Below are 10000 nucleotides of genomic sequence, written 5' to 3'. Positions count from 1 at the left end.
TGGCTGGAGGCAAACCAGTTGGCTATTACAAGTGCGGCTGGGAAGTTGAACCAGGGACTAGCAGGATCAAATTCAACTCTAGTAGTGGTCAGAGCGGGTCTTGAACCCGAGATCTCCGGATCTCAAGCGCCCTAACCACTGGGCCACACTGCCTCCATTGCTATTAAATTTGCATTTGGTTCTATTGTTAGTGAGCTTTTGTTCCTAATTTGCGTTCAGAAAACTATTTCAACGAAAATTCTCGTCATATGAAATAAACAGCTCACGACATAGAAAGTGCTTTGTACGGGGTTTTATTCACTCGTTTGTGTCAAAAACCCTAACTCGCTCGTACCTCTCTCGTTCGGGTTTTTGACACAAACAACTCGTGAATAAAATCCCATACGCTGTACTTTCTATGACGTTAACTATATCATTTGCCTTTTACTCATCCATACTATACCTTAAGAAGGCATCAAGACAATCAACAATACGAAAACAACTTTAGTATTACGCAGTTAGTATACAGGAACGTAACCTAGTCTCTTTTAGCACAAACACGCACTTTACATTAAGTTCTTTATTCTAATTTGAAATTTAACAAGAGCTTCGTTTCTTTTGATAAAGTTTTGAAGATTCTGACGGTCCCAGTATATTTGAGAGAGCATATCGGGAATGCAACTCATTTCTGCATGCACAATTGCTTGTGAAAGAATATGTGACATTCCATCATTTTCCTCTCTTCTGAAAACACGGTATCTTGCCCCGAAATTACGAACCATATAAAATACTGCCAACATGTATTGCACCGAATTAAAGTTAGCAACCAATTTAGCAATGAGAGAGGACAAACATTTAAGGGAAATTTACATAAGTGCCGCCATGCACTCAAAAAGGTTAAATTTTGGCGAAAATGAAACCGTTTTTTGATGCAAATGAAAAAGAACAGGTAGCCGCTTCGAGACATATTTGCCACTGAAGAAGGTTTGCAATTTAGAAAGTGCTGCAGTTTACTGCTTTTTCGCAGCACGAGGGTTGATAATAAAACCTTAACTAACTCCACTGAACCGGCAATAGAAAATTTCTTATTAAAACTAAATGACTATAAATTCGTTTCAATTTTTATACATAATATTAGTATCTGCCTTCTATTTGCTACGGAAGTGTTCCATACAAGAGTTTATTTTGGAACAAACATGATCAAGTCGACTGGGTGTCTCCGTGATCACTGAAGCGTTCAGATTGGTCTGAAAAACTAATTCCTTTGCTCACGAACTGAAAGAGCTAAACATCAAAACAAGACAATTGACTTTGAGAAACATCAAGATATTATATTAAACAAAAAAGTGAGATTCATGGCTGCTCCGTGGGTTACTGACTAATTCCAGTTGTTTACATGATTTTAAATCCTCAAGCTACGCTTTTCCAACGAAAACTGAAATCATACCACGTTTGTTACGGAAAGCTCAAAAAGTCGCTGCGAAGAACCGGAATATGCCGCCTTAGCACAATTCGGGACAATAGTGTAGCCTTAGTTACACCAGAATACAAGGCAATTCACTAACCTCCAAGTCGCCAGTGGATATTTCACTTTTCCTGGTTCAATAGCTCCTCCCAAATAACAACAACAATAACTTCGGCAATTCCAAATCGCGAAAAATATTCTACCTTTCCCGGAAACGAACCAAACTGTGAATTGCAGAATTAACCCATCGCAAAATCAATGCCTCGTACACATCAAAAACGCTCCTTGGCGTGGGACGATATGGTGCCGATGCGGTCGAATGGTGGGCGGTTTCCGCGGTTGCTAACAAGCCGAGTTCGAGAAATTGCTTTTTTTAAATTTGTCATGGTGTTCATTCCAATACTAAGGCATTCTGCACGCGATAAAACTTTGACCAAACACTCAAATTATTTCAATACGCCATCATTTTGAAAAATTATCATGACTTTTTTGCTCAATATTTCGAATTTACTATACCCTTTTTCCCTTTGCCTCACTCGATGTAAATTATTGGAGGCACACTTCTTTGCTTTTACGTAATGTTTCCTCCCATTAATTTTGAGAAGTCTCTCGCATGAATGCGCTTTGCACGAGCGAAGAGAAAGGAAAAATTACGAGATGTTTCAAAGGAAACATTTATGACATGAGCTATACCTGACATCACATCACAAAATCTATAACAAAATTGTAAGACAATCTCTGCGTTAGATTTAATCATTTGGCAATGCGTCAACATGATTTTTAGTTTGTTGCCCGTCTGTATGGTTGTTCGGAAGACACAAAGTGGTTCCTATGCAACGACACGAGGCAGAGGAGAACATACTGCTTGCCATAGAAGCATGGCGGACGAACTTGAATCACTTTTTTTAAAAGGCGACAAATTTTTCCCGCACCTCATTCGTTTGGGGTAAATCTCTAGGACTTCAGTAAAGGCATACCGTTGGATGATTGCGAAAGTCTCAAATTTTTGGAAACAACTGATCGAGAAATGGCGAGGGGATGCATGAAAATTAAACATTCTGGTCATTTTTTCATTGAAAAGCTCTTTAATTTATTTCGATGATGTATTTGCAATCGTTCAAGATTGTAGACACTAACCACTGATATGACATTGCCATATTTTAGTGTTGAAAATGTAAGAAAATGGAAGAAGTGTTATCAAAAGAAAAAAGTTAGAGACATCGTCGAGTGTTTTCTGGAAACTTTAGGCCCCATCCACACTTATGCGTTTACATTAATTTTGGTGAATTTTACACTAGAAGCAGGGTTGGAGCAGTGGTGAGGGCACTCGCCTCCCATCAATGGGCCAAGGTTCGATTCCCGGACCCGACGCCACAAGTGGGCCTAGTTTGTGTTGGTTCTCTACTCTGGTTTTTCTCCCTCAGCAAACACCAGCCAACAGCTGATTCCAGCTGGCTGTAAGATGTGCTCCAAGGTCATATATGGACCGTATAGCGGCTGCCAGAGGCGCCAAAGGATGCTTTCGAAAGCAACCGAACGGTTCGAACTTGTTGAGCTGCAGCATCGTTGCTGTATTTGCGACGACGACTGGCGAGACAATTATACACAGTTATATCTTTAAAACGTATCCTTTGGATGTGTTTTTGCCTATCGTCCACGCTAAAACGCCCGAAAACGCTGATGAAAACGAAGACTTTCGAAAACGGTTTCAAAATTGGAGAGTTCTAAAAACACATCTCCAGTGAGGACAGGAGAAAGCGGAGCCCTAAGAAAACGATGATGCCAGGGCGAAGAAAACTATTGAATTGAATACGCATTTGTGTGGAGAGGTGAAAACGAGAAACCTTTGAAAACGATGACGTAAACGCGTGGGAAAACTATGAAAACAATTGTCTTTATCGCTTTTGATCGTTTTTGAGGGCTGTATACTGTGAATAGGTGAAAGCGATAGTGACGATGAAAGACATTTGGCTTCATTTTTGCCGAGATGAAAAGAGAGAATTTTGAAAATGCATTAATGTAGATGACACCTTAAAAAGAAAAGGTTTCCAGACTATGGTCGGTCAAAGACAGCTCGACCTCTAATTGGAGGAGCAGTAGAGAGAACATGAGACATGGTTTCATCAGTCGAAAACTCAATGATACCGAATTGAATCGTTTTGACAGAAGAGCAAAACCTTGTCTAGAATTATATTTGCCAAGAATTTGAAAAGAATGAGCTGAAATTTTAATTCAAGCCGAATAGCCTGCATTCTTCTTCACAATGGACCATTTAGAACATAAAAAAAGTTAACAAAAGAGAACAAAGCTCTCCGCGTTAAAACGGCAAAAGCCATCAACTGATGACAATTTTAAAGCATAACTTAATTAAAATATTGGACTATGTGTTTTCAGAAATGTCTTTTTTCAATCAAGGACAAACTGAAGCACGTGTTTTCATCTGAATTAGAGTTTTCGGATCGCCTTTATCTCCTATCCCTATCAAAAGCTCGAAGACGATGTAAACAAATGCGGTTACCTTGGATTCCAAACACGTTGAAACTTTGCTTTACAATTACAGTGCATTCCGGATCACTTATGTACATTCGGATAACAACACTTCAAAAAAATAAAATAAAGTAAGATGTAAATAAATAAACAAATAAATAAATGTGTATATATATATATATATATATATATATATATATATACATTTATTTATTTCTTTATTTATTTTTTTTTTGAAGTGTTTTTATCTGAATGTAAGTAAGTCAGCCGGAATGCACTGTAATTGTAAAGCGAAGTTCTGCGAAATTCTGGGTTTGATATATCCGTTCTGGGATGTTGGCAGATTTTTTTTTTACAAGAAATGACTCGCATTGAAGAACTTGAATAACGAACAAGCAAAACAAATTCTTGGTCTGCGCAGTAACTGCGCAGCGAAATTTTGCCAAAACTGGCAACCAAATCGAGTAACACGTAAAAATGAGTACTTTAAAACACTGAAGGAAGGTTTGAATAGAACAGCAAATACCAAAAGAAGCAGTGATGGGCAAAATTGAAGAAGATTAAAATGGGTTGCAATTCCAGAGTATATTAAATCTGAAAGCTTGCTAGAATCATTTAAGAAGAAACTTAAGTCATTTTTTCTATAAAAGACTTACTATAGTTTTCAACCAAGACGACATTCGCTCTTATAAGTTAGTTTGTCCTAAGTGTCGTCATCTCAACATATTTGATAGTTGTGCATGTTGAAACGTTTCATACATTCCTACTGTTCTCTACGCTATTGAACCGTATTCTAGTTTAGTGTTTTTGAACTTTTTTCTCTTCCCTATAAAGTTGCATATGTGGAACGTTTTGAAACTTTCATCTGAATCGTTTCACTATCATAATTTTTTCGTATTTACACTATTTATGTAGTTTGTTTGTTATTAAGTTGTCTTTTTTGTAGCAAGGGGTTCCTTGAAAGTGGGTGGCTTTGTATCTTTTTGTTTTGTTAGGGGCTGGGTCGGGTAATTTACCTAGTAGGGGACCTTTTGTCCTATTGTAATATTACCTGCCTTTGGGCTAATTCGTTAGATAAAATAAATAAATTGCCGCCTAACAGTTTTCCCAAAGTTTATCTCTTTTCTTTGTAACTTAAACTTATGTATGCTCGACAGACATAGTTTTGTCGCGAAGATTTGAGTTCCGTTATTTTGCTGAAACAATTTCTGCACAGCAGGTAGGGCCGAATAATTGCTAAAAATACACAAAATCAATGGACTGCGGTGACAAAGCCCCTTTAACGATGTCTCCAAATTTCGAACTTTGAAAACAAATTACCAATTCCGACGCAAAACGGAATGACCAACTCAACGTGCTTTAATAGAAACAAAGGTGATGTTTGACGCACTTGTATTCTTGCATAACATTTTACATCGCTATGAAAATGTGGACATATCACTCCACTTAATACAATACTGTTCGGATTTCAAGCGCTATTACTTGAGTAGAAGTGATGTCTATACTGTACAGAATTATGCCACAACCAATTCCTACAGTACAGTTTAATTGTTCACGCGTGAAGTTTATTTACCACGATGCAGAAACAATTTTGGAAGTAAGGGATTTGTTTTTAGTTTCAAGGAATAATGAATGCTATGTATTGCCACAAAAACGTCAAAATTGAACTAGTTTGAAAAATTTTAAACCTAGAAAAAATTTGAACAAGAACATATACATTCAAGCTATACTTCTTTGCATAAATGTTTTTGTTTTCACAAACCCATACATACTTGTACCACAATTTTCAGATTTCTAGGTGCGTGGTCGCTCTGGTTAGGGGTCTTACTGATATCCGTGTTTTACAGATCATTCTTATGACAGTTGTATTGTAATACATAAATAAATAAATAAATAAACAAATGAATAAATTGACCCCATTTCTTCTAATGCATTGGCGTCTGCTCCCCTTAGGCTATTAGATTCTAGGCAGCATCAAAACGATTGGTATGAGGTCTCCCAAACGTTTTCACGGTCGTCATCGTTATAAAAAAATCATCCCGTTTCTCATTAACGTTCTTCGAGCGTCTTAATTTAGTGTGAGCCCATGCTAGCAGAGGAACTCTAACATGATTGCTTTGATTGATGCGACGCTTCTGTCTCACACAGCACTGACAAAAACGCGTGCTCTCTATTGGGTTTCCTGTCGTTGAAAGGCAAAGTTTCGGAAGATAAAAGCTGCGATGCTGCGACGGTGGGCAGTGAAAATTTGATTTGATGAAATAAATTAATAAAGGTAATACGTTTATCAATTTATTTCATCAAACCCAATTTTCAGTTATGTTTAACACCGTAAGGAAGATTTGTGACTCGTGCTCATATAGCACATTGTATGTTCTATTCTTTTCTATTCTTCTCTTCTTTTCTCTCCTGTTAAACAAACTTATAATTAATGTTTACGATCGAATTTGCGTCTGTGTGTTTCCATTCAATCTAATCAGGTGCCACTCGCGTAAAATACAGATTACTAATTAATAAAACATTGAAAATAGTCAAAACGGAGTCAAACTGTTAACAATTAGCCTATAAAGACTTTTTTACCACATGGATAACGGTTGAGATGAAATTTTGTTTCTGTAGGCTAAATTCAGCCCTGATACCGTTTTTTTTTTTTTTTGGATTATATGCATAGCCATACTGATCCATGCAAACTTATACAACCTGCACAAATACAGAACCATTAAAGTGAGCCACATCGAGCCGACGTTAAAAGCTTTTCATTAAAGTAAAGAAAGCACACGACAATGACCGGGAAATCTATCTTTGCACTAATCCCGCCTAAAATAGCACAATTTGCACCGCCAAGAGGCCATCATGATGAATGAAAGACTTGTAATAGACTGATCTAGCGTGTTAACAAGGACCTTCCACAACATTGTGTATTAACCGGTTCAATAGGAGACGAACTTGCTTAGTCAATGAACAAGCCCACCGTTTCAGAATGTTATACTGCAATACTTGTTTTCGTTCACGTGACCAGCGACCATGTTACATATAGATTTAAGTTTTAAGTTCACGGTCACTTCTGAATATGTCCGTTGCAGCCTTCTAAACTTCAAATAATATTAAAGGTGCGCTAGTATCTCACGTTTTTCGCAGCCGATTGTGTTTTGTCCCTTCGAAACAAAAGAATAACAAAGGTCGAAACCTAATAAACACTAGTTTCGGCCAACATGGGAGCTGTGACGTGATGTAAAAACAAAAGATATTTTTCTCGTTCCTTCCTTGGATTAAGGTCTGTACGTGCACTCTCTATCTTTCTGGAAATAAAACCGAATTGTGTCTAGAAAGGGGGTCCAAGAATTACCATTATTTATTTCGTTACTAGGACTACTCACACCTAATAAATCAGCATGAGCTTTACACACGCTATAGAAAACGTCATTTATTTATTATTCCTTCTGGCGCAAAAAATGCGCTCATCTACTCTGAACTGTTCCATCCCTGTATCCGCGTCAAAACTCTGCTTGACGCTTTACTCAATTAACTTCCTCGCATCAAAGAACAACATTGCTCCGATTCCCTTTATGTCTTGATTAATTGTTGATTCATTCCCCGAATTAAATCAAACTCCTTCAATCCCATCATTACAATCGGTGCAATGAAATGCATTTCACCCAAGCCGCGTAAAGAGTTAGCTGCTCAACTATGATCAAAATACCTTTCCAGTATCTTAAGAAAATTCCTTCAATATAGTATCCTATACCTTTGAAAACTCGAATTATGCCGGTCTTATACAATGCGAAAACACAATGAAAATTCGATGTGTTATTCGCCATGGGTACATACTTGCTTACACAACTATTCAACGACCGTGAATTCGTTTGTTTTTCTATCCTATGAAATCTGTTCGAGTAACAATACACAACAGCTAAAAACCAAAAAGGAACTCCGAATTGAGTTTGCATTTTCATGGATGGAGGCTAAAAAGTTTCAACAGCGCCTTGAGTTCACCCTTAAGATTTTCAAACTACTCTAAAAGTTAGTTCGAATTTTTGCCTACCTCTTTGAGTCAATCAAGACAAATACGCCATGGGAAATTCTTTGTTGTGCATAGTCTTTCCCCTCAACAAGCGATCGTAAAACCAAACGAGATGTTGGCATACCAAAAGACTAGAAAACTTTTTCCTGGACCCTTCGGCGGCCTCTAAATCTGAACAATTTGGTGATTTGGTGTACTTTAGTTTAGAATTAATAATTAGTCCCCTTGGGAACATAACAAAAGTGCACCCTGTTATTCAAAGTGCCTTACTTCCCGCGCTGGTATTTTCCAAAATCCGCTGAACTTGCCAAGTTCATGATTTTCGCTTGTTACTTTCCTGCTCAGTAATATTCACAAATATCCATAATTTGAGTTTGAGACAAGGTTTGCTTCCTTTTTTGTTCTCAGTAACTATTCGGGCCGTTCGACATCAGGCTATTTGCACTTTGTTATTGTTGATATTCAGACTTCTTTCCTATTTTCCTGGAGTTACGTTGAAAACACAAGAAACTAACATATGAGTTTTCGTCTTTAAAGCATAGCGGCAGACCAGAAAAGCGCGAATTCACTTACTAATTTGCAAAAACACAAAACCCGCCTGGTTGTCGCTCTCGATATTGAATGTCAAAGCCTACAGAACAAGCAGTGAACATCTGAGAAGTCTCACTTTTAAAGAATTACAAAGAAAACAGGACAAGACCTTTTAACTGAAGGATCTTAAACTACATTTCAGCAATCTGTATGTCGTGCACGCATATATTCTCTGAAAGTTGTTCAAGAGACTAACAAATTCGTTGAGAGCTGTTCAAATTACTATTTTATTTCACAAGTGATTACTTCAAGTAGCCCCTTTTGTTCGCATTGAGTACTGTGCACAGTCGACCTTAACTAAAGTCGTTCGATAAGTGATCTATGAGGTTCAAAAAAGGAGCTTTCAAAATTCTTAAATGAAAATGAAACCAAAAGTTCAGAGAATATTTTCCTCAAAAAAGCTTTCTTTTACTGGGAAAAAATCTCATTAATATCACGCCCACACGTCCCGGAATGCTTATCATGAGATTCTATTGTTACCCGATGCTTTCCGCTAATAACAATCATCCTTAATCACTTCAAAAAGCGGTTACCAAATTGTAAAAGAATTTTCAGTTAGTTAACTCAACCGGCAAGGACACAATCTTCCTTTCGAAACAAAGCCAGGATGTTGCTATGCATGTGCATAGTCGACTGGAAAAGTATTTATCTGTTGGCCATTCAAAACCAACACATCAGCGAGTTTTGCCCAAGACTATACAAACGTCGACCTTCAAATGTTCCGAATCTAATAAAAATCTATTGCTTTTCTCATTTGCATTAGATTCGGCATGTTTGAACCGGGCCTTAAGTCAAGCTCGAAGAGAAAACAGTCAACAGAAAAAATGTATACAAAAATTTGGTTTATCAACGGAGATGATAATGTAAATTGACCACCGTACAGAGATTCTAAAAGCTGACGTTTCGAGCGTTAGCCCTTCGTCAGAGCGAATCGACGAAAAAATGACAGAAAAAATGGCCGCGTTAAATTTCGCTCCCTCTTTCTCAATCAAAACTTCGGCCATTTTTTCTCTTGCGTGTCAACTCCTCGATAGCACTGCTCGTAGTCTAGTTTTACCTCAGTATGTTAAAGTAAATGAAACGAGGAGGAATTAATTATACCAATGGGACGGGAATTTGCGGTTGCACCGGAATTCCGGAACTCTAGGACCACTTCGCGAGGTATACCCAAATTTCCGCAATTTTTTTCCGGAATATTTCCATTCTATTCGATTTCTTAATCCTGTTTTTTCGAAAATTGTTGTCGATTGGAGAGCGCTCATAGAGAATATTTGACAACCAAATGGAACTCGAGTTGAAATTCGAGTCCCAGATGAAATTTGAACCCACGATATACCCTGGCTACACAACGGTGAGAGAGAGTCATCTGTGGGCTCACGTCACGCAGTTACTGAGACAAATCAACACAACGATTATAGAACATAACTACATATCGCTATTTTCGGAGTATCGTCGAC

At 37.7% G+C, this 10000-nt stretch overlaps 1 long non-coding RNA gene across 1 annotated transcript in view; it reads right to left on the bottom strand.

Moving 5' to 3' along the window:
• LOC137970199 (uncharacterized) overlaps positions 1-1583 on the bottom strand; it is a 10223-nt gene extending 8640 nt beyond the window's left edge. The window contains exon 1 of the long non-coding RNA XR_011116775.1: positions 1545-1583. This is a non-coding gene — a long non-coding RNA (uncharacterized lncRNA). The remainder of the gene's footprint in view (positions 1-1544) is intronic.
• Between the last annotated feature and the right edge of the window lie 8417 nt (positions 1584-10000).

Source organism: Montipora foliosa, chromosome 9 (assembly GCF_036669935.1).
Source record: "Montipora foliosa isolate CH-2021 chromosome 9, ASM3666993v2, whole genome shotgun sequence".
Taxonomy (NCBI): Eukaryota; Metazoa; Cnidaria; class Anthozoa; order Scleractinia; family Acroporidae; genus Montipora; species Montipora foliosa.
The sequence above is the reverse complement of the archived record's forward strand: the minus strand, read 5'-3'. Positions and strand labels throughout refer to the sequence as shown.